The 24,450-nt window shown below is 38.0% G+C and overlaps 1 long non-coding RNA gene across 1 annotated transcript in view; it reads left to right on the top strand.

The window, feature by feature from the left end:
- LOC148132741 (uncharacterized) overlaps positions 1-12,037 on the top strand; it is a 146,792-nt gene extending 134,755 nt beyond the window's left edge. The window contains exon 4 of the long non-coding RNA XR_015748646.1: positions 11,885-12,037. This is a non-coding gene — a long non-coding RNA (uncharacterized LOC148132741). The remainder of the gene's footprint in view (positions 1-11,884) is intronic.
- Positions 12,038-24,450: the final 12,413 nt, after the last annotated feature.

The raw sequence follows: 24,450 nt of genomic DNA on the forward strand, positions 1-24,450 counted from the left end.
AACATATCTCCATTCCTCTGAAGATGCGTTGAAAAAGCTTCCGTGTAAGATTTATATGTGCTCCTACACTGTCCCGAACATAAATCTTCCTGAGGTTCTCCCAGCAGTTTGCAGCATTTTCTTCTCCACGAATATGGACAAGCTGCTGATCACAGAGAGTCAGTCCTATGATGCATAAAGCCTGCTCATTCTTCAGTTTAAAGTCTTGTAACTTTTCTTTATCATCATCATTAGCAGGATCCCAGCTACTCACATCTGGTGGGTTTGCTATAATGTCCCACAATCCTTCTCTGCGTAGAAGTAAACTACATTTCATTGACCATGAAACATAGTTTGTTCCATCCAGCCTGGATATCATGGACAGTTGTGACAAATTTACTTGTGCCATTACTCTTCAGATATTTTGACTATTTTAAACTAATTAAAACAGTTTGTTTTTACAGTAATGTGCAACTCACACCAACTCTCTCTGCTATATCCTGGTTAGTTAGACTATGCTGCTGGGCCCATAACCAATGTTAGGGTTTGGGAATTAACCCTAGAAGAGTATTGCAGCAGTAGTCAAGCCAGGCAACCAAAGGAGAGCGGAAGGGCCCCAGAGTATACACACACTGAACACAAACACTGTTTGTAGTTTAAATAGTTTTTAATCCATTTAGAGTTTAAGCATTGTCATTCAGTCCATTAAGTCATTCACAGTATTTCCATCCAGTAAGACTCACTAGTATAGTCCAAGTTAAGAGTCTCTTGCAATATCTTTATCAGCCGATAAAGATATCTTCTCCTCCTCCGGTTTCACTCTCCAGAGAAACAAACGCTGGATATTCAGTAGAATTACGCAGTAATCAGCAAACAGTAGCAAACAATAACAGTTCAGTCACAGGCACTCACAGTCAGTAATCACAGTTAGTCGCAGCAGCACACAGTTACAGCCAGCTCACAGTTACAGCCAGACAGTAAACTCACAGTTAGTCGCAGCAGCACACATTAACAGACAGTAACAGCCAGAAACAGTAAGTCTTTCAGCTTCTAATGCTTCCTTATATAGTAACTTCTAACCGCACCCTTAATCGGCTAATTGCCTGCTGCATTGTGCTTAAAGTGATAAGCACTTAAACCATGATATCTAAGTTTTATATATTTATTCACCCAAACCATATTTGGTATCAATGTTATACCTAACAGATTGTATAGTAGGCATACAAGTATCTTGTCACATGGGAAGCACAATGAGGAGATAGTAAGTTTAAAGAAGTACCAAAGGATCAGTAGATTCTGAAAAGCCAGTTCAATGAGAATAACAAAATTCATGCCATCAACATATATGCCTTGCCAGTCATCAGATATCCCATTGGTATAGTGAGCTGGCCAATAAAGGACATGGAAGCTGCCAATATGAGGACTCAGACACTTCCCACAATGTGTAGAGATATCCACCCTAGATCCAACACCCAGAGACTGTACTCCAGACAGAAAAAGGGCAGGTGGAGTCTACTGAGTTCAAAACCACTATCCTGTCTGAGACTCAGGGAATTTAGGATGAGTTGCTGAGAAAATGCTTGACACAGCAGCAGACATGGGAGATGTGCCATGGCTAGAGAAGACCCTGCAAGGAATATAATGGACAGATGCAGAGGTGGCAAATATTAATAAATCCTGTCAGTGGGTGGAAAGAGGTGGGCTAATTGTTGCACTGAGGCATTTATCATAACAGTACAAGAAAAGGGACTAAGCACCAGTTCTGTAGAAGCAGGGATCTATCATACTAAGTAGGACCTGAGGTGAAGACTGTACAGAGGCCTCAGAGACAGTGCAACACATAGTGGCCAGATTTAAGATGCAAGCAGGAACAGCATATACTGAATGGCACAATCACATTGCTGGCATTGTGTATGAGCATGTCCTATCTGAGCTAAGTCCAGTTGGGAAGATTATGGAGAATGACAGAGCTAAGATACTGTGGGACTTCCAGATCCAAATGGATAGCCAGGTACTGGCTAATCAACCAGACATTGTGGTATGCAACTGTGACTCCAAAGTTGGGAGAGTGGCTTCAACAGATCCCAGGAACAACATGAGAATCCTCTGAAAAAGAAGAGAGCAGTGCTAGGAACATCTAAAATAATGCATAGAACCCTCAAACTTCCAGTCATCTCTGATAGAGGATTTGAAATTGAGGAAGACACATACTACATATAGAGGTAAAAAGCATTTTTTATTTTCATACGCACAGACACAGACACAGACAAGTTCCTGTATGTATTTGGGAGACATTCTTGAAAAGAGTTTTGAAGAGTTCAAGAGTTTTACAGTTTCACGCACACAGTGGAAAGAAAATGGTATTTAAATGATGAACAAGTGGGGGGAATTTTGAAACCAGTCCCTATGTTAAATATACAGGGCCATTTATGGCTTCCACCAAAAGAATCTACCTGGGCTACAGTAACATATTACCCGAGTGCCCCATTTTATTTTTCTTCAAAAACAAGAATGGGAAAAGAAAAATGCTTCTTGCAGTGAGTATAAAATCTATTCTGGGTTATCAAGTCTGATAAAAAAAAATTCTTGGGAACAGGGACACTACAGAGAGTTTCCCTGTCTCAGTCACTACAGATTGCCTGCAGAAAAGCATACATGCCCTCTAATGTACAAAATCGCTTTTCACATTACATTCTATTCATCACTATAATGGGAAACTTTGTTAGATAATTAATTAATGTGAAAGAAAGATGAATTCAAATAAAAACAGAATATTGTATTGGTGCTTCTGCTAAAATGTGGGACATCACAAAATAATTCAGAAACTTGCCCTTCAGAAAGTAGATTTAGTCATGAAAAGATGATGCTCTCAGTCTCAACATTGATACCCTAGAAAAGAGCTATTGGGACAAAGAATTCAATGGTTGTTTTAATCATTCATCATGCAGAACTATTTCATCTGTGCAACTCTGTGATCAAGGCTGCAATTGCACGCAGTTAAAAATGAAGATGGAAATACTTTTTCATGCACCACAATCACAATTTAACTTGTGCACTAAATAATTCGTTTTCAATTTCCCTCAAGGAAAAGAAAGGTGACTGGAAAAAATTTATGGGCAGAGACTAATTTTAAATAATTCTTAAGCTATTGCATCATCATACCTGGAAAATTATCTTTTGCAACTTTTGAAAATGTACCTACTGAGATTTTGCGGTTTCCCAGCTTTAGCATAATGTCGTTTAACAACAATGGCACTGAATGTCTTGCTGTTCTGCTGTACTGTATAGTGACAGCCAGGATGGGCCTAGTCTTGAAAAGGGTAATGCTTTTGCTTGGTTTTGGTGTACTGTTTAGAGGAGGTAAACTATTGCCACCTGAGAGCAAGAAAGTAATGCTTTCTCTTCCTCCACATAAATATCAATGACGTAACAGCATATTCTCCCCCAAATTAGAGCCACAGTCTACTTGGAGGTTCTGGGTTCTATTGCTCCTTTATGCTTAGAAGTTGGTTGAGTTATTTTGGGACACTCATGCTCTCTCATACCTAGACAAGACTGGAAAGTCAAAAAGCAATAGCAATAGCACTTAGACTTATATACCACTTCACAGTGCTTTACAGTCCTCTCTAAGTATTTTACAGAGTCAGCATATTGCCCCCGATAATCTGGGTCCTCCTTTTACCAATCTCGGAAGGATGGGAGGCTGAGTCACCCTTGAGCTGTTCAGAATTGAACTCCTGGAGTGAGCAGTTAGTTAGCTTGCAGTACTGCATTCTAACCACTGCCGCACCAAGGCTCCACCAACCTACATTGGGCCAGCTCCACCAACCTACATTGTCCATAATTTCTCGTGAAAAGGCCTTCATCCTGCAATAGATTTATTCAGGCTGAGGATAATGACAACAACAACAACAACAACAACAACAACAACAGATTGCTTTGGTGAGATGGGGACAGCTGTATAAATTTGATAAGCAGCACACACACAAACAGACTCATAAATTCCTCTTAGATAGGACAAAATACTCCAGAGTAGTTTAACTTAGTTTTATTGATGTTTGTCGTTGCTTTTTTTTCAAGATTTTGTTTTCAATCTCCAACTTAGTTTAGAGGTTTTTTTTTTTTAGTGATCTATCAAGTACTAACTGCATTTGAGCCTGCTTAGTTTTTTTAAATACATGCTAAGGTCATCTAGGTACTCACACCTGTGGCAGGCCTCCTAAACCCATGGTCATACATTGATTGGTGCATTAAACCCAATATCCAGTACACCTTTTTGTTAACAAAGCAACAAGCAATAAAGCCTTCTTCTTGCCTGTATTTTAGAAATGCAGAGTGTTTGAGGCTAGAAATTTTTTTCTTGATAATTGACCTCGGCAAGTGATCTTTCATCTTCTTGAGATCCATCTGCTGTCACTCCATGATCTCAGTGCTGTGTAATGAGATAATAAAAACGAATCCATTCCATGCTGAGAAAAGGAGGTTCTAAAAACTACTGTTAGATTTGGTTTTATTTCAGTGGGTATTTTTATACTGAGTTTCTTTTCAATGTCCCTTGCTGATCCTATCAAGAAAAATAGCATTAATGAGAATATCAGTACTTCCAGCTCAGCAGCCTTCTTTTTTTAGTGGTTGATGTCCTAAATCTTCACTTTTTTCAAACTCAGGGAAGAAGTACATTGTAGTTGAAACCATATTTTTCCTGTCCCAATGAAATACTTAAATTCGGACTTTTTTGCCATTAAAGATGTAGAATATTAGACAAACAAACAAACAAACCTCCACCTCAGGACAGGTGATTAATGTAGAAGTTAATAATCTGCTTCTCCTCAAATAAAATGATTCTAGGAGCTTAGCTTCATTATATTAAGAATTAGAACTGAAGATTATATGTTTTTAATATTGAGGTTTATTTTCTAACATAGAAGAGCAGAAAATATTACCAGAAAATGCTACACAGCACAGTTTAAAAAAATCTACTCTAAAAAAAAAGCAACGTAATGGCTTTTATTTACTCTCTCTTCAGTCTATCATCCTTCAAAAATTACCCTTTCAGTTTGATCACTCTTTAGTAGTGATACCAGGGATCCTCCAATTGTGGATAAATTATAGTTCCTAGTATCTCCAGTCAGTAGGACCTTAGCATTGAGCTGGAGGTTATCTTCCCAACATTCCTTATAAGATACGGCCATTTCATTTCTGTGTGAGATGTCAGATAAAATAATGTATAACTTATAGTTTAATGAAGACTAGATGGACTATTGGTTTTATAAGGTTCTTTTTTTTAATCTTCTGGTTTAAATTTTCTCCCATCTTCCAATTTTAGTACTGATCTGTCCACATACTTAATAGGGATACATATGGCTTTATATCTATCATGTCCTCATATTCAAGTTAGTTATTTCTCACTAGACACACTCATTTGTCAGGCAGATTATCAGTCTTTTACCTTCCTGTGTATCCTTCAGAACCGACAATTAGTTGACCTGTCAGCATTCCAGCAGACTTCCATTCCAATCAGTAACTCCGAGACAAGCATAATCTCAAAAGTACCTTTATTAGAATAGCACCTGGCACATCTGTGGAATCTCAAAACTAAAAGATTCCCGGAATTCCCACAATGTCCCAAACTACAATCCATCCCCTTTTTTTCCATCATCACATCATATAGACCAATCACAATCTGTCTCAGTGTAAATCCTTTTTTCCTGCTGCGCCATACTTAATAACCTTGAACTAAGAAAAGAATTTTATTTTGTCTATTTAGAACTACTCAATTGAAATCACCCCTCTCCCACTTTCTCAGGCTATGTGGCAGTGTGGAATATGGCTTCCAAAGCTGACATTACCTTTAACTTACTGGTCCTATTGAATTCAGAAGGCTTTGGACTAAATGAAGTCATGCAGCAAGTATATGTATATTTTCTTCTTATTTATTCAGTCTATATGCCAAATATATTTAAGGAAAGCTGTATTGGAAGAATGTGTTTTTAAAATTGGAGGAAGAAGCATCAATAATCTGTGCTATGCTGAGGACACTATCCAATAGCCAAAATTTCAAAGAATTTGACACCCTCCCTAGTATTACCGTATTTGCCGGCGTATAAGACGACTGGGCGTATAAGACGAGCCCCCAACATTTCCACTCAAAATATAGTTTTTGTTATATACTCGCAGTATAAGACGACCCCCCCCCACTTGGAGGCATGCTTTTCAAGGCAAAAAAGTCGTCTCATACGCCGGCAAATACGGTAAGTTGTAACACTTGGGGTATTCTGGATATAATTCTTGATTGACACCCCCAACCCCTTTCCCCCAAACTTACAAAGCCACCAAAATGCTTTAGAGAGGCAGCTTCGCCTTTCTCAGGCTGGCACTCAATTCCTCTCCCTTTCTTTGTGACAGCCCCCGCGTGCGTGCCATCGGGACTCCAAGGGTGGGGGATGGACAGCTGCCAACTCTCTCTCTCTCTCTCTCTCTGTGTGTGTGTGTGTGTGTGTGTGTGTGTGGGTGGTGTGGAGGGTAATTCCGGCTATCTCTGGCCTCCGCTCGGTTTTAAAGTCGCTTGGCCGGTTCCCAAGTCGCAGCGCGCGCTGGCCGGGAGACGCGGCGCCGGGTGGAAGCTCGGTGCAGGGGAGGCAGATCTTTCTCTCTTAAGCGGGGAGGGGAGGAGGGGACAAGAGGAGGGACGGGATGGGACAGGGGGCGGGAGGAGGGTGCTCGCCTTCTTCCACCGCCCACCGGACCCTTTTCTTCCCAAGGGGACCCTGGAAAGCAGCTCGGGAGCCGGGTGGCCCTGTCCAGCGGGGTCCCATCAGGAACTTCCTGAGGACACCCCCGCCCCAAGCACAGCCCTCCCGGTCTTTCAAAGAGGGAGGGAGAAGCGGGAGGAGCAAATTGCCGCCCCCCCCGCTGCCCAGAAGGAGGGCGCCACAGTCCACCCCCACCACCTTCTCCCCCCACTCCCCAGGCCATTACGCGGCTCGGGGCTGGCTGGGCGAGCGGCCCGCCAGAGACCCTCCCGCTCCACCCCCACCCCACCTCCAGATTGGCCTCCGCAGCGCCCCGAGCCGGGCGGAGGGTGGGTGGGTGGGTGGGAGGAGGAGGAGGAAGAGAGACTTCGGCTGGGCTTGAAGGGGCTTCGCAAGTTGCGGAGCTCCGCCCCGTCGCTCTTGCACCGAGTGACAATGTATTTACCGGCGTATAAGACGACCCCCCCACTTGGAGGCATGTTTTTTAGGGCAAAAAAGTCGTCTTATACGCCGGCAAATACGGTATAAGTTAAGGAGTACAGTGAAAAAATGGGACTAAAATTAAATATAAAGGACAAACTAATGATAATAAGTAGAACAATCACCCTTAAATTTGACAATGCAAGTATTGAAGAATGGATAGTTTCTGCATTTTAGAATCAACCATTGACAGTAAAGGAATCAGGAAATACTATATGCCATAGCACGCGCTTGGTAGAGTAGCAGTCTTGGAAAAGATAGTCAGATGCTGTGGTGTGTCGATACCCACAAAACCCACAATTGTTCAAGCCATGTGACGTTCTATGGAAGCAAATTGTGGACTTTAAAGAAGCAAAATAAGAACAGTATTGATGCCTTTGAACTTTGGTGTTGGAAAGAAGATTAGTGAAAATATTGTAGCAGACCCACACAAATCAATGGATAATCGAACAAATCCATTCAGAGTTCTCACTTAAGGCCCACATGACCAGGCTCAAATGATTCTTCTTTGGACACATTATGTGAAGACCTAGCTCTCTGAACAAGGTTCTAATGTTGGGAAAGGTAGAAAGAAGGTAAAGAAGAGGATGATCAACACCAGATGGATGGTCTGAGTTACAGTGATGATGGGTGCACCTTTGGGAGTACTGAGAAAACAGGTTAAAAATAAATTGTCACAGAGTAAATATATCTATGTGGTCACTAGGAGTTGAAAACTATTTGGTGGCACATAATCAAACAAACAACCTGAACAATTCTGTCACATTAGAACATCCTTCTAGGGCAATAATGGGAAACCTGCTTGCTTTTCTACAACTCCTAATACCTTTAGCCATCACAACCAATAGTGAAGTATGCTTAGAACTATAGTTTTTCTGGACTGACCAATCCTGCTGTAGGAAAACAGAACACCAGAAAAAGGTTATTAAAAATTAACCAACTTGTGTTAAAAACCCTTGATCAGTCTTGTACCATTAGCAAATGGCCAAGCTCAATTAAGTACTTTGGCCATCATTGGGAAACAAAGCCCCACCTTCTTCTCTACAATTGCCATCCCCAACTATGTTTCCTCAAGTTATGTGCGTTGAATTACAACTCCCGGAATTCCCACTAGCTGACTTTGTAACAAATCACCCTCTGATATTACCTCTATGTTCCCACTGCTTTAGAGTCACATATTTTCCAGTAATCCAAAAAAACCTTCTAGAAATTATTGTGTCAATTGTATAAATCATCTTTAAATTTCAAAGCAGAAGGCCACACAAAACATTAGGTGATAATATTTCAGCAGAATAGTCCTTAAAGCTATTTGGAAAATTACATTGGGCCAAGAATTTCTGATGTAGACCATTTATATTAGACCTGAAATCCAAATACATAGTAATCAATATTGGCCCTTTTATTTTTGTTAACTGACAGGAGAAAATCAAGTCAGTGTTTCTCCACCTGAAGAAAAAGTATAAAAATATTTTTTGATATAAATATATCAGTAATATTTAATTGCAGTGAAACATATACCTATTCATTTGTTGTTCTTTCAGAATAGTCTAAACTCACTTCCTGATTTTTTTTAATGCATGGTAGCTGGGGAACTCTGGGAGTTGGAGACCACATATCATAAAGCTACTTAGTTTGAAGAATACTAGTCTAAGAGTAGGTTAGCCCAGTGCATATTGGAGACAGGTTATATAAGAAATCCTGCTGGTATGGGACCTTTGGTCTACATATACACATACTTATACGCACTTGCATAACCTGGACTCACTGGAGCCATTTATTATTAAATCAATGGATTTCTCTGGGTAAATGCTTGTCAAATAGATCTTAGAAATTACTGGCCTGTATTGCTACAGTACACAAGCATTGTTATCAGTGTTGTGGCTGAAATGTAGATAAACAGGCAAGGTAAGGGGGAGAGAACAGCCTTCATTTCAACAGATTGTCTTTATCTTTCTGTTTCTAGCAAGTGTTGCTTTCCTGACTCCCTGCCCTGTGCTTTATTTCAAGAACACAGCATTGAACCCTTGAGAGACAAACATTATGCTAACACAAAATTTTGTTCACTCCATGGATTTTGGAGTATGTCCTGTAATGTTCCAAGGCAAACGAATATCCCAATCAATAGAAATGCAACAGTTTACTTTGGTAGAAATCTCATCCGGTATCTTGGTTAAAATGTCAATTCAGTAATTCAAGCAGAGCATAAAAAGGGACTTTAATTTCAGCCCAGAAGAGCTAATTTGCTCAGCAGCAGCCAAATATAATTCATTTAAACTGAACATACGGATCAGTTTCATTCTCTTTCTGTACTAATCAGATAGCTATACACATACACATGCACTCACCCATGTATACATACGCACAAACACGCAGATACATTTATTTTCATTTATTCTCCTAAAATGTGCCTTTTCCACAAATGTTTCATAATTATACATGTTTGTGTATGACTTCAAACTATTTGGAAACTACACTACAAAATTCAAGGTGAATTGACCAAAACATAAATATATTTAATTCAAATTTTGATCGAGGAAGTCAGTTCCCTATATGAAGAGTACCACATTATCTCCCATCCTTATTTCCTTGCTAGAACTAGACAAAGCAGCATTTTTTCAGCCCATATTTTAGCACATGAACTCCTCCTTCTTCAACACATTTCTGTTATCAATTCCTATGAATTCCATACAAATTAGTAGACAGTCTAAAAATCTTGAGGGGACCAAGATGTCCATATATGGCATGATTATATAAGTTATATTAAAAATTCATATGGTTTGGAGAACTTCATAAAATGCAACAAATAAAGGATAATTAATTTGAATGCATATCAGCAGTTTATCCTGACAATTTTCTTCCAAAGCAAGATTTTGAAAAAAAGATTAAAAAAAACAGAGGATGTGAAGTTTTTGCCCCTTGACTTGGACAATGTTCATAACAACATGAAGAACTGGATTACAAAACATTCCATCCTTATTAAAAGAGTAGGACAAATGAAAATAGATCACAGAATCTTAAATGGATAGAGGCTCTTAAAATTTCCCCAAAGTGTTTTAATAATAGTACAGAGTTTGAAATGCAAAGCAAGTCCAGCCTAGCTGCAAATGTTTAAACTATTGCAGGTGGAAAATGGCAAGCCACAATGGAAATAATGTTGAATTCCCCCCCCCCTAAAATGGGGAATTATGATTAGCACTGATCTTTCTCTCCCCCTCCTCACTCTTGAAATGCTTAGATTTGCTTGGTGTATTCTCTTCCAAATTAAATAACTAATGTGCACATTTGTTTTGAGCTGCAAACTCAATCACAAAATTCAGAAAAGTGCAGTTTTGTCAATATCCTTAAAATGTGACAACTAGAAATGGAAACAAAAAAATAGATCCAACATGATAAACATAGAATAGGGTAAAACTAAACTTCTCATGGTTTCTACGCTCTGTTTTTCCAACTGTAGTCAAAGATTGATCATGGAACAAATCTATCTATGTGGTCATTAGAAATCAAAACAACTTGATGGTACATAATCAATATTCAATAGTCATAATCATAGTCAATCAACCAATCAGTAGCTGAAGTAGTTTTTTAAATGACAATATTGCATTAATAGCTTATTTTCAGTTTCTGATCTTCTATGTGCTTTTACAGGTTCTGATTTAGAAATAATTCAAAGTCCCAAATTTCTCTATCTTTACAAGTATCACCAACTTTAAATTGAGGGGTTGGGTTGGGTTGGGTTGGCTTCTATTTCAGGAATAAAGGAAAAATTCTTTGTGCTGGAGTAGGGGAGAATAGTAAATAGAACTGCCAACCCTTCCAACTTTTTCAGGTGCTTTTTGAATGGAAACAAATGTATACCATTATTAAAGAAAATGTGCATTTGCTAGAGAGGGCTATCATTATAGTAGATAAGAACTGAATCATCTTGATGGAAACTGCATCCTTTTATACAGTGGGTGGGTTGCTCCTCAAACATTTCATTCAAGGGGTACAGAATTATTCAATACATTTCTAAAGAAAGAACAATATTAAAAACAGGTGGATGGATGAATGCCTGCATATACAGTCACACAGAGCTGTAATTTTCCATGTCATGCAAACCAATTGTCCATAGTTAGATTACTTTATTGTTAGTAATATTTTTCTCAAAAGCACACATTTATTTATAAAATTTCTATCCTATTTTTATAATTAAAAATACTTCCAGAGTAAGCTACAATGAATGAAAATGAATATTAATATTTACAAAGTTTACACAACTTTCTTGAACATCAGATAAACCAACAGTAGAAGAACCAGAGCAGAAGCAGAAGCATCACCACCAAAAACCTGGATGAACCTTGATGCTAGCAATAGAAAAGACTTTGTGCAACTATAATTAAGTAGAGAATTTCCAAATGGAGATGTTTATACTAGCAATGCCTCTGCTCTGCCTCTGCATAGCAAGTACAAGTTTTATTCAAGGGCAGATCCCAAGGCCTGCCAGTTTTTTAATGTTCAGTGAAACCAAGTGAAGGGAGGAGAGCATGCCTTTCAAATCTGTTGTTTCTTAAATTATTGGATCAATTATATCTCTGAATGAATAGCTGTTTCTTTGTAGATTTAGTTCATGCTCTTGGTGTTCAAGGTTTTGGGAGCTCTCTCCCCTTGACTTCTTTCCATTCCCCTTTCTCCAGCTGCAGGCTGATGCCATTCCTTCAACCTTCATTTGAGGGAGAGATTTGGCTGCTGATGTCCTCCAGGCTGAAAGAATGCAGCCACCTGGTTATCAGCAAAAATAAGGAATGAAGCCAGGGTTTATTTCGACACCTGCAAAGAGTTTGCACCAATTTTCAGAGGGACAAAAAGATCAGTCTTCCTATTTGGAGAAGTTTGTTTTAAATTCGGCATTCTTATTTTTTTCCATCTAGATACTCTGAATATTTCACAAAGAAAAGCAGATACAAATATATTTTATTTCAAATTCCATACAATTAGCAAATGTGTGTGTATATGTGTGTTTATAAGCAGGGAGGGAAGGAGACACAGCATGTAAAGTTCATAAAGCGGGGGTATCAAACTTGCGTTGTCACGATGGCATCATGTGATGTATTGAGACTTCCCCCCCTTCGCTAAACTGGGCAGGGGTGTGGCCGGCATGTGACATATCTGGCCTGCGGACCGCAAGTTTGACAGCCCTGATAAAGCATTTCTTTTTTTTTTCAAAGAAGGAGAAAATAGGCCACCTTCATCCATATAGTTCTTGTTGGGAAACCAGATTTGTAAGTATGATTTTATAGGCAAAAGACAGGAATGAACCATGGTGGGGCAATGGTTAGAGTGCAGAACTGCAGGCTATTTCTGCTGCCTGCTGGCTGCCTGCAGTTTGGCAGTTCAAATCTCATCAGGCTCAAGGTTGACTCAGCCTTCCATCCTTTTGAGGTTGGTAAAATGAGGACCCAAATTGTTGGGGTATGCTGACTCTGTAAAACCACTTAGAGTGGGCTGCAAAGCACTGTAAAGTGGTATATACGTCTAAGTGCTATTGCTATTGCTAATCAACAACCCCAGCGCTCTGCAAATCATTTCTTTGCTGTAATTTTTGTTTACTGATGCTTTGTGTTAAAATAAAAATAATAAAAAATAATAAGCTTCCAGTCTCATTACCCAAAAATATTCTTAAAATGTTATCAATGGAAAGCATATTTTTATTCAAATCCAAGTACCCACATTTCACAGAGACTCTCTGAAAAGCATCAAACTTAGCAATTTAGTGAGAAAAGCAAAAGCAAAATCCAGTCCTTGCCTTGCCCTAAGCCTCTGGTTAGCAGCATTGAGAAAGAAATTCCTCCTCCACAGGGCCAGTGGAGGATCCAGGAAGGGGAAACCCAGTGTGATGCATTAGTTAGAATGTTTGGTTTGGGTGTAGGAGTCTAAGGTGCATAACACAATGACAAAAATTCATACACTGACCCTCATCCAATCACCATATTTCTATATATGTTATACAATGGAGAGAAAGAGAGGGAGGGAGGGAGAGAGAGAGAGAGAGAGAGAGCATGCTGGGAATCCACTTCTGAAAGAATGTCATTTACAGCTACTTCATAGCATGAACTGCTCAATGGTGATATTCTTTTTTTACAGGATAGATGGTTTCCATATATAAAGACTACTTTCTCCGTAATGATTTTCTATAAAGAAATGAATCCATGACTCTGGGAGAGATGATTTGAGAAATGTTTGATGTTCCAACCTGTTGGTCAACATCAGTGGAATGTATGTTATTTATTACTGTCCTGTTGCTTTTAATCCTCTGAGGTTTTTTAGTGCACTGTTCTAGCCATTGTGAGTACAATAGCATGGAAATGTTAGTAACAAATGAATTTTAAAAAACCCACAGCTTCTCCGGCAGCTTAGAGACATTATGGAAAAGAAAATCTTGCTTCTGGCTTTAGGAAATTAATTACATTTTTTTCAGAGAAGACTCTTCAAAAGCATTTGATACAAATCATTGCAGAATTCCAGTTCACTCCCTTTTGTGAGATTGTAATCTGGAAATATATTTGCAGAGGCCCATTTAGCTTTGAAACAGAAAAGGAGGGACAAGAAATACTAGTATATGAAGCATCTCCCATCAGCTGTTGTGAGTTTAAAATGAGTATGCTGTTTGTGCAGTCCTACAGACTGTAGTAAATTTAACACAAATTCAGGAATACAAAACCAAAGCAAGCAAACAAAAACAAATGCCCTCACCCATCTTTAAATTTGCTTTTGGTGGTACAAATGTGAAATTTTCTTAACAGACCACCAAGAGCTAGTCGACGAAAGATATATAGGAAGAGCCAGAACAATAAATTAGAAGTTCTACATAATTCCAGTTAAAGGATAGAAAATGGAGGAAAGGCTTCAAGGTCCCTTTAAAAGGGACATTATTTTAGTAATAAAGGAGATTAAATCTTTATTGACTGAGTTCAGAATTTCTTGTCACTGTATAATGTGATCAGGAAACATTGAAGTTTGTACTATCTCGATAGGGGCAGATTTGGCTTATAAGTGATAGATGTCCCTGGGAGAAGGGAATATGGAATATGGAATTGATGGTTCTTGAATGCAATAATAATGCTATATAATGAAAGTAAAATATATGTCAGTATGTTTAAAGATAATCCCGTGTTGTTGGCTGAATATGCAATTGATCTGCAATGAAATGTTAGATTGAAGGTGATCTATAAGAAGTGTACATCTGAAAAGAAATGTACCAAAGTCCAAAATAGCTATGTTTGACAATGAACATGAAATGAATAATTGCAAGTTAAATAGTTAAAAAAAAACCTGAAGACATAGATATGTCTGTGTACCTTCATATAATGTTCACTAAAGATGAGAAATGGAAGGACAAATTTTAGGACATGCAAATATCAGTAGAGTGGTACTAGGCAGTTATGTACTGTTTTGGGAGTAATGAATGTTTGCTGAGAGAAGCAAAAATGGTTGTGAATAAGAGAGAGCTTTTACTCAGTTTGTTATACTCTACGGAAGCGAAAGGTGGAAATTTCAGGAGAAACATAAAAATAGCTTGAATGAAGGAAATGGTAAATGTGTATGGTAAAATAGAAAGCAATAAAATAAAGAATAACTCAGTGTTGAATGAAATATATATGGACTGAATATTAAAGTAAGTGACCAGTATAAAAGTCAGCGCATTGAGTTGGTTTTCTCCTACAGAGATATTATGAACAAGAACCACGTAACAAAAATATTCAAATATTATTTAATAGTTATAAATATATGAAGGATGATTGGCTCAAGAAGAAGGAGTGCCCAAGAAAGTCAGAATTGACCAAAGTTGATGGGATCCTCAAAAAAAGATAGAAGTGAAAAGTTTTTAAAAGAAGAGTAGAAAAATATGGAGCATTATGAAGACTGGTGTTGCTGTAACTGCATTTTGCTATATTTCTTATTTTTTAGTTCTTTTGATTTTGTGCAATGTTGCTTATCCCAAAAGGGAATAACAAGTTGGGTTTATACTTATGTATAAATGAAGTATTACCATCATTTCTCAAGAAACCCTATTTCCATTCTGAATAGCACTTCTCATTAAGAAGTTTCCCCAAAAGTTACCTGAAATACACGGTCTTGCAATTTCTATCCATGGTATATAATCCTGTCCTTATTTAATTCTTTGTTCCTGGGTCTAATTGTGACCAAGCAAATACCTCTTTGCCCTGCATCAATTAATATGTAATTGCATTCAGGAGGTGAACCATTTATTTAGCTAGCTGATAGCCTTTTGTAGACCTCCATTAATTTCTTATTTCTTTTTAAAGCCATCTAAGTCAGTGACTATCATTCCCTCACACAGCAGGAGAATTTAATTCGCAAATTATGAATTCAATGAAGGACTTTGGTTTGTTGGAATGTGATGTTATTCATTTCTATCCAACTATGATTATATGAGAATAATCATATAATGCATTAGAAATCCTCTTATTTTTCTTTTATATCTAAATGTTGTGAAGAGAGTTTTTCACTCATTTACATTTTCCTTTTCACAAAGGATCCTCTTGATCACAATTTGATGAAATCAGATAGAATGCCTGATTAAGATTTCTTTCTCCTATGTTTTATTGATATGCATATGGTTTTGTGTAGGTGGATGACACTGCGGTGATGTTATGATCAATTATAGACCAAGATACCAGGAACATGCCTACCGTCCCTGTCCTATTGTTTCTCTTATTCTTTTATTTTTCTTATATGTACCCATTTCATGTATTCACAACTATGTATACACTTATACTTATTATCTTGTAAACAATTGGCAAATCAAATAAATAAATAAATAAATAAATAAACATCTTGATATGCTTTGTTGATATACAGGAATGGTCTCATTGTATTATCTTGTGTTATCTGGATGTGATTATGCATACAATATGAAGAAACTCAGTGTGATTATATGAAGGAAGCTTGCTCTTTTGCAACAACGATGACAACAACAATAACAATATCCCTTCTTACTTCTATGGGTGGTGTGCATCTTTCTCAGTCTCAGTTCTTTTATTAAAGGCCTGCAAATTTGAAGGTTCTTCACAGTATTTTAGATGTTCTTAATATTGCACTTTTTTGGTCAGAGAGCTCTGAGGTTGTTTCTGGGATATATTGGAGTCACAGCCCCAGGTACTCCTACCACTACTAATGCCACTTTGGCCTCTACTTTCCATATGCTCTCCTTCTGGTTCTGGAATTTCTCTAGCTTCTCATACTCCTTAATGCTGCTATCACTTAGCACTGCTACATTTATCAGCACTGCTGTCCTCTGGTTCTTGTCTACTACCACAATAACTGGTCATTGGGCAAGTATTGCCCTGCCTGCCTGGATCTGAAAGTCCCACAGTATTTTAGCCCACTTATACCTCCTGGTGTTCTAGGGATCTCCCATCTGGACTTGAGAAGGTATAAGTTACACACTGTTCAGATATTACTTTATACCATGTCAGCTATTTTATTTTGCCATTCAGCATCTGTTGTTCCTGCCTGCATGTTACACCTCACCACTATGTGCCTCTGAAGCCTCTTTGCATAGTCTCCACCTTGGGACATAGACAGTGGGGGGATTCAATTTTTTTTTTTACTACCAGTTCTGTGGGTGTGGCTTGGTGGGCGTGACAGGGGAAAGTTACTGCAAAATCCTCATTCCCTCCCCACCCCACTAATCAGCTTTCCAGCTCTGTTATCCTGTGCAGGGCAACAAAAGAAGACTCAGATGATCAGCTGGGACTCAGGAGGCAGAGAATAGATGGGGACGGGGCCAGTCAGAGGTGCGATTTGCCAGTTCTCCGAACTACTCAAAATTTCCACTACTGGTTCTCCACAACTGGTCAGAACCTGCTGAATACCACTTCTAGTCATATACATACATAGGTACTTACATATATGCATGCATATTGAAGGCTCTAAAAGCTGCTACAAATTATCATCAAAATCATATACAGGCTACTCAAAAGTAAACATTTTCATGTTTCAATGGAAGCATCATAAATTCAGGATGGGATTAATTTTAATCCTGAAATTAATTCCAGATTTTTTCTAATTAAGCCCAAAATGGAATGAGTGGCAGAGATAATTCACAGCATTCTGAAGAGATATAAAATGGGAACTTTTCTTTATATTCTATTTCTGATCTTCAGTCTCTGAGTTTAAGTTGCCAAAACAGCAACATACATGTCATCTATGCACTGACAAATGGAAAAGAATGCTGAGAGTCACAATAATAAATTCTTTAGAAAAATAAAAGGTTTTAGGGCTGTGATGATGAACTTATGGCACACGTGCCAGAGGTGGCATGCAGAACACTCTCTGTGGGCACACACACCATCACCAGCGGCTCCTGGCTTCTGGCCAGCTGGTCTTTGTGGGCACTGGAGCACTGGAAATGGCCTGAAAAATGGCCAAAACCCAGGCCATTTTCAGTCCATTTTTTGGGCCGTTTATGGCCTGATAAATGGCCTGAAAATAGCCAAAAATGACCCAAAAAACAGCCAAAAAACAGGTATGCATGCCCCGGCCAGCTGGTCTTAGATTTCTGGTGATCCAGCACATGCACATGTATGCACATGTATGCGTGTTCTGGTTTGGGCACTTGGTGCCAAAAAGGCTTGCCATCACTGTTCTAGGGTGACCAAAACAACTCCAGGAATGTGGGACAGAGAGTTGATGAAGGAGAGGTGAAAAAATACAAAGGGATATGTATCAGTCTCTTTTCCAGTTTCTTTTTTTTCTCTCTCTCTAGAAAGAGAAACTTTTTTTGAACATATAAAATGGTTGCTAGGTAGCATGTGACATGTATAAAATAAACAAATAGAGAGAAAGAGAAAGCCACTTATTGTCTGGGTGTATAAGTTCTTGATTCATAGAATGAATCAATTAAGTTAAAAGAACTTATTGTCTATCAAAATCCATTACCATGTTGTCTGATTTGTGTGGCCATAAAATGCTTGAAATAAATCAATAAAATCAGTGGAGAAATCCAAGATATGTTTTTATGGGTGAGTCTTGAAAATGACTTGAGAGGTATAGTCCAGCCATAATGAAGGAGAACATGGCTGACTTACAGAAGCAACAACCAAGTGTCAAAACTTTTTGGAATTTCTAAATCACTGATTTTAACTGTTTAAGAAAGATGTTAAGTAACAATGTTCATGTTAATTGTGTAAATAAATAAACATAGCCCTTCATTCCTGAGAATGAAAGCAGACTTTTGTTTGTAGAGGCATTTTTATCTGTGTTTTAATAACGGTTTGTTCTCCTTTTTTGCCATTTGTCTTAAGTATTTCTTTCAAGGAATTTCAAGAAGTACACAGAGTCCTTGTTTGCTTACCCATGAGAGACACTAACTCAAGACGCTCTGTATTTCATTGTGATAAGAGCAACTGTAGAATGGAATTGTGCTATTTCAGGAGTTGCTAAAGTTGAACAGTATAATTCACTGTATTGGAATAAACTTCCACATTAAACCTGCCTTACAAGTAAAATTATAATAATAAACAAATTTCCCCCCTTCATGTGTAACTATTATGATCTCCACTTATGCAAATGATAATCACTCTTGTGGACAGTGTTAAAGCAAGAGAAAACTTACTCTATGTTCCTCAATAATCAATTTGTATCTTTTCCTTATTTTCCACATGGAGGAAAAGGAACCCCTTTGATTTTTCTGCATTCAGTTAGATAATTTAAGGAGCAATAGCTATCCAAAATTCTTAACTGTTTATACAAGCCTATCTGAGATATAAGGATATAAGCAATAAATCATCTGCATAGTGGTAATGACATCTAGCTTATATAAGGTTTATTAAAGCTGTGCACAAATGACCTTTTGAAATTATTTCTCTGGCAAGTTATTTCCCTGGCAAAACACCTTACCAAATTTCTCTAGGAATAGCAGTAAATCTTCTATATTCTTCAGGGATATGCTGGCAGTAAAACCTTTTTGATGGCTTTACCCAGTGATAACAACTGCCTTGGCAACTAGATCTCATTTCTAATGTTCAGTAATAGACTTTGAATCATTCTGTGGCCTCTCATATGAAAAAGATGATAAGGAGAGATAAAAAAATTGAGAATGGGATGACTGCAGTGAGATTCTTGCATTCAACGTGTTCTCAGGTTTTATGGACTTCACTTGAAATTAGCCTCTTCCCCTAAACTGTTCTTCTCCTTTGACCATTCTGATAGTCTTCAAGCCACCAAAAATGTTTTGAGGTTGGTCTCCTGGCAACCTTCAGCAAAGGACTAATGTAATGAGAAGCTACCTTAGGTAGCAAGTTTAAGAATCATTAATAGTAGGTCACTTTCTTTCCTTGAGAAGTCTCACTCTAGCACACACTGGGGGAGAATCTGCAGCTATTTCCTGCTTCCAATTTTCTTTACAGAATTATGGTGTGAAGAACTCCCCGTAAGGAGCTTTCCTGCCTAACCATTCCATCATCTTGCTCCTTAGGCTAAACAAGACCTCACTCCCTGCTGATAGGGTGATCATTAAAGAGGGGATGAGAGCACCTTGAGTGGAATCAACATGTTCATCTACATCAGTAGACATTGAGTATGTTGAGATTCTAATACAGGAGGAACTGCTTTTTTTGTTATTTGATTTTTTGTTTGGCATTATTAAATGTATTGGGGAAATGGTGGGAAAAGCAGTTGAACGAACAAACATACATCATTATACTTATTCCAGCCAGGAGCCAGGAATATTAAATGCTAGAAGTCAAAAATTAAAATAGCAAGTCAAAGTGGGAATATGATGGGAAGCTGCAACTTCTTCATTGTCAGTTCCTAGCCTCCTGTATTACAGAATACTCTGGTAGAAGAATTAGAGAAGCTGGTTCTTACTTTCTGTGTGATATTTACTAGATTAGTACTTTCATTCAGGATTAAATGCTTGATAAAAGAAATATTTGAATGTTTAAATATCAAATATTTAAATGTTTGAATGTTAACATCAGGAAAACAAAGATAATGACAACAAGTGCACATAGATACGCAATGTTTAAAATCAATAAAAAGGAAATTGAATTAGTCTGAGAATTTATTTTCCTAGGATCAAAAATTGTTCATGATGGTACTTCTACTCCTGAAGTCAAATGCAGGATAACCTTATGCCGCACTGCAATGGTTAACATGAATAAGGTCTGGAAAAACAGAGATATTGATATAAATATAAAAAGCAGGTTAGTTAGAGAATAGTCTTCCCTACAATGATGTATGGGTATGAGAGTTGGACACTAAGCATGGCTGATCGAAGAAGAATTGATGCCTTTGAACTGTGTTGCTGGCATAAATTATTATGTATACCACGGACTGTCAGAGCAACCAACAGAGAAATGCTGAATCATATAAACCAGATACATCATTAGAAGCTAAAATTACAAGATTATGTCTGATTTACTTTGGCCACATCATGCATGCAACTTCATTGGAGAAGTCAGTGATGCTAGGAATGGTTAGTGGAAGAAGAAGGGGCAAGCAAAATACATGCTGGCCTGATAACATCAAAACTGATACAAAGATGAACACCCAACAACTGAAAAAAGCTGTGTTTGACGGGGTAGGATGGAGAGCACTTGCCTATAAAGTTGCAAAGACTCAGGCATGGCTGAATGGTTAAATCAACAACAATAGAAACATTACCAGCAACTGATGTGGCATTAGAAAACAGAAATTAAAATTGGAGATCTAACTTTCTTTCATCTAGCTTCCTTGGATATACTGCAACTTTAACCTAGAGAGGTGGTAAGAGTATCGCTACCCATCAGCTGGCCAAATTTGAATGCTGCTGCATTTGGGTGACCAGGGAAATATAGGAATACTATTTAGTGTACTATTCTTCTTTGCCATAGTATTAAGTATTAGACTTTTTGGAGGAGTTTGGAGTCCATGCTGAGATTATCCAATCCAGAATCACTCAAGGTTTCATGCCATTCCACAAAGCTCTGTGTTATTTCTTATGCTGTTTAGCATATACACGAAACCACTGAGGGAGTCATTTGGAGTTTGGTTTCGGATACAGTCAGGATGCTGATGATACCCAACTTTTTAGTACACTTGAATGTTGCCTACTTGAAAATGAGCTGGGAGAGGTAGAACGAGCTGAAACTCAATATAGATAAAATAGAGGTGCTACAAGTTAGAAAACAAAATGAATTTTGAGACTGAGGTGAAATTTGGTCAGAATTGGGTTTCATTTTATTTATTTATTTTTATTTGTAAATTGCTTACAAGATAATAGGCATAAGTAAAAACATAGTTATGAATACATGGACACAAATAAAAATATATATAAAAGAAACAATAGGACAGGGACGGTAGACACGTTGGTGCGCTTATGCACTCCCCCTACAGACCTTTTAGGAAAGGGGTGAGGTCAATAGTAGACAGTCTAAGGTTAAAGTTTTTGGGGTTTGGGGAAAAAAACCACAGAGTCAGGTAGAGTATTCCAGACATTGACCACTCTGTTGCTGAAGTTGTATTTCCTGCAATCAAGTTTGGTGCGATTAACCTTGAGTTTGTATCTATTGTTTGCTCTGGTGTTGTTATGGTTGAAGCCGAAGTATTCATTGACAGGTAGGACATTGCAATGTATGATTTTATATACTATACTTAGATCGGACCGAAGGTGGCGTAGTTCTAAGTTTTCTAAGTCTAGAATTTCCAGTCTGGTGGCATAAGGTATTCTGCAACGAGTAGAGGAGTGGAGAACTCTTGTGAAATATTTCTGGACTTTCTCAACTGTGTTAATATCAGATACGTAATGTGGGTTCCAGACTGGTGAGCTGTATTCGAGTATTGGTCTAGCAAATGTTTTGTATGCTCTAATTATTAGTGTAATATTATCAGAGAAAAAGCTATGTAAGATTAGATTAACAACTCTTAATGCCTTTTTGGCTATGTAGTTACAGTGGGCTCTTGCACTTAGTTCATTTGAGATGAGTACTCCAAGATCCTTGACAGAGTTTGGATCATCAACAAGGTCTTGACTATTTAGCCTGTATTTTATTTTCTGATGTTTTTTGCCAATATGTAGGACAGATTATTTATTTGTTGAGATTTGAAGTTTCCATTTGTTTGACCATTCTGATACATAGTCAAGGTCTTTTTGAAGGGTAGCAGTATTGTCTGTGGTGTTGAATAGCTTTACATCATCAGCAAAGAGAATGCAGTTGCTCTTGATATGATCACAGAGGTCATTTATGTAGAGTATGAAGAGAGTTGGTCCTAGAACACTGCCTTGGGGGACACCACTGTTGACAGGTACAGAATTTGATAGGACCCTCCAATTTTGACCATTTGTTGTCTGTTTGACAGGAATGCTTCAATCCAGTTATGCAGGTGTCCAGAGATACTGTAAGATTTTAGTTTTAGGAGTAGTTTGTCATGTACCACTGAATCAAAGGCTTTACAGAAGTCTATGTAGATTGCATCTATTGCTTTGCCCTGATCGAGTTGTCTAGTCCATATATTTTTTCAGTGTAAGAGTTGCAGATTACATGATAGTTTTTTCCTAAAATCAAATTGTTTATTAGAGAGTAGGTTGTTTATTTCTAAGTGGAGGATGATGGATTGGTTAATAAGACTCCAAGACTTTACAGGTGACACAGCATAAAGAGATTGGTCTGTAATTTTCAACTAGGCTGGGGTCTCCCTTTTTGAAGATGGGGATTAATTTAATAAGACTCCAAGACTTTACAGTGACACAGCATAAAGAGATTGGTCTGTAATTTTCAACTAGGCTGGGGTCTCCCTTTTTGAAGATGGGGATGACCATGGCTTGTGACCATAGTTTTGGCAAGGAGCTGGTCCTGAAAGATTTTTCAAAGATTATGCTTAGAGCTTCAGCTATGGCAGTGGGTAGCTTTTTTAAGAAGTAGGCACATAGTCCGTTTGGTCCAATAGATAGAGATGGTTTTAGATTGTGCAGTGCTTTTTCAACAATATCTTCTGTAAAATGGATATGTATTAGATCATTGTAGTTGTCTGTGGTTCAACTAGGAAATACTGGGCATGATCCATTGCTGTTTACAAATACTGAGCCAAAGAATGTGTTAAAGAAGTTGGCTTTAATAGTGTCGTTGTTGCAGTCTTTACCATTAGGTCCTTTAAGGGGTGGGATGGACCTTGAATCTTTTAGTTTGTTGTTTATAAAATTGTAGAAAGCGCGGGTGAAATTGGTGCATAGAAGGTTTTCTTCTTGTTTAATGTGATAATTGGTGCATTCAGTTTTTATCTGGTGGCATAAATTTTTGTATCGGCTTTTGAAGTTGGCAATGAGACCAGATTTGTTTTTCCCTCCAAAGTGATATCTTTTTGGATTGAAGCTTCCTTATTGTTTTGGGTAATTTGTTTTTTTCTGGTTTTGGGAGTTGTTAATGGTACATATAGTTTGATGACTCTTTTGACTTCAAGTAAAAATATGTTGTAATGGTCTTCTACAATATTGCATCCAGAGAATAGAAATTGCCAATCAAGGGATGAGAGATTGCTGTTTATAAGATCATAGTTGCCTTTTTTGAAGTTATAATTGGGGATTCTGTCTTTTTGATTATTTTTGTGTGGATGTATGTTGAGATGAAAGTCAGTCATGTTCCCAAAATACTATTGCTATTGTGCCAAAAGTGACTACCTGAGCTGGCAAAAGTTAACAGTTATTTTCAATATCTTTACCTAAGCAAAAAACAACTGCCTGCTGGGCACAGTTTAAAGTTGTTGACGTCTAAAGCCGCAAATGGCTTAGACTCTGGTTATTTGCAGAGTTACCTCACCTGCTATGAGCTTGTCCACTATCAGTCAGAAATGATCTTTCTGAAGAGGACTTAGAGCAGACCTGTCAAACTGGCGGCCCGCAGGTCAGATATGTCACATGCAGGCCATGCCCACCCCCAGCTCTGCAAAGGCAAAAAACATTGTAACACGTCACTATACGTCACGTGACGTGATCGAGTTTGTCTTAGAAGGCTCTTAGAAGTTAGACTATTAGGTAGGTGAGAAAGAAACTTCGATTTTGTTACTGTTGCAAACTGGCTTGGATGTTGGGATACACAGAGAAGTGGCTTATACATTCAATAATAAAATATTACCTGGTAATCTGGAATGACAGCCCTAGTGCTAATGGACTAGTCCTCATTAAGAAGCTGGACAGAGAGGCAATTGGTTTAGGCAATGCATTTTAGCAGATATATTGTTCTGTTTTAAAGTGAATAATAGG

The sequence above is a fragment of the Notechis scutatus genome, chromosome 1 (genome assembly GCF_049901735.1).
Source record: "Notechis scutatus isolate UNSWTSFEM ecotype Mainland chromosome 1, rNotScu1.2, whole genome shotgun sequence".
NCBI lineage: Eukaryota > Metazoa > Chordata > Lepidosauria > Squamata > Elapidae > Notechis > Notechis scutatus.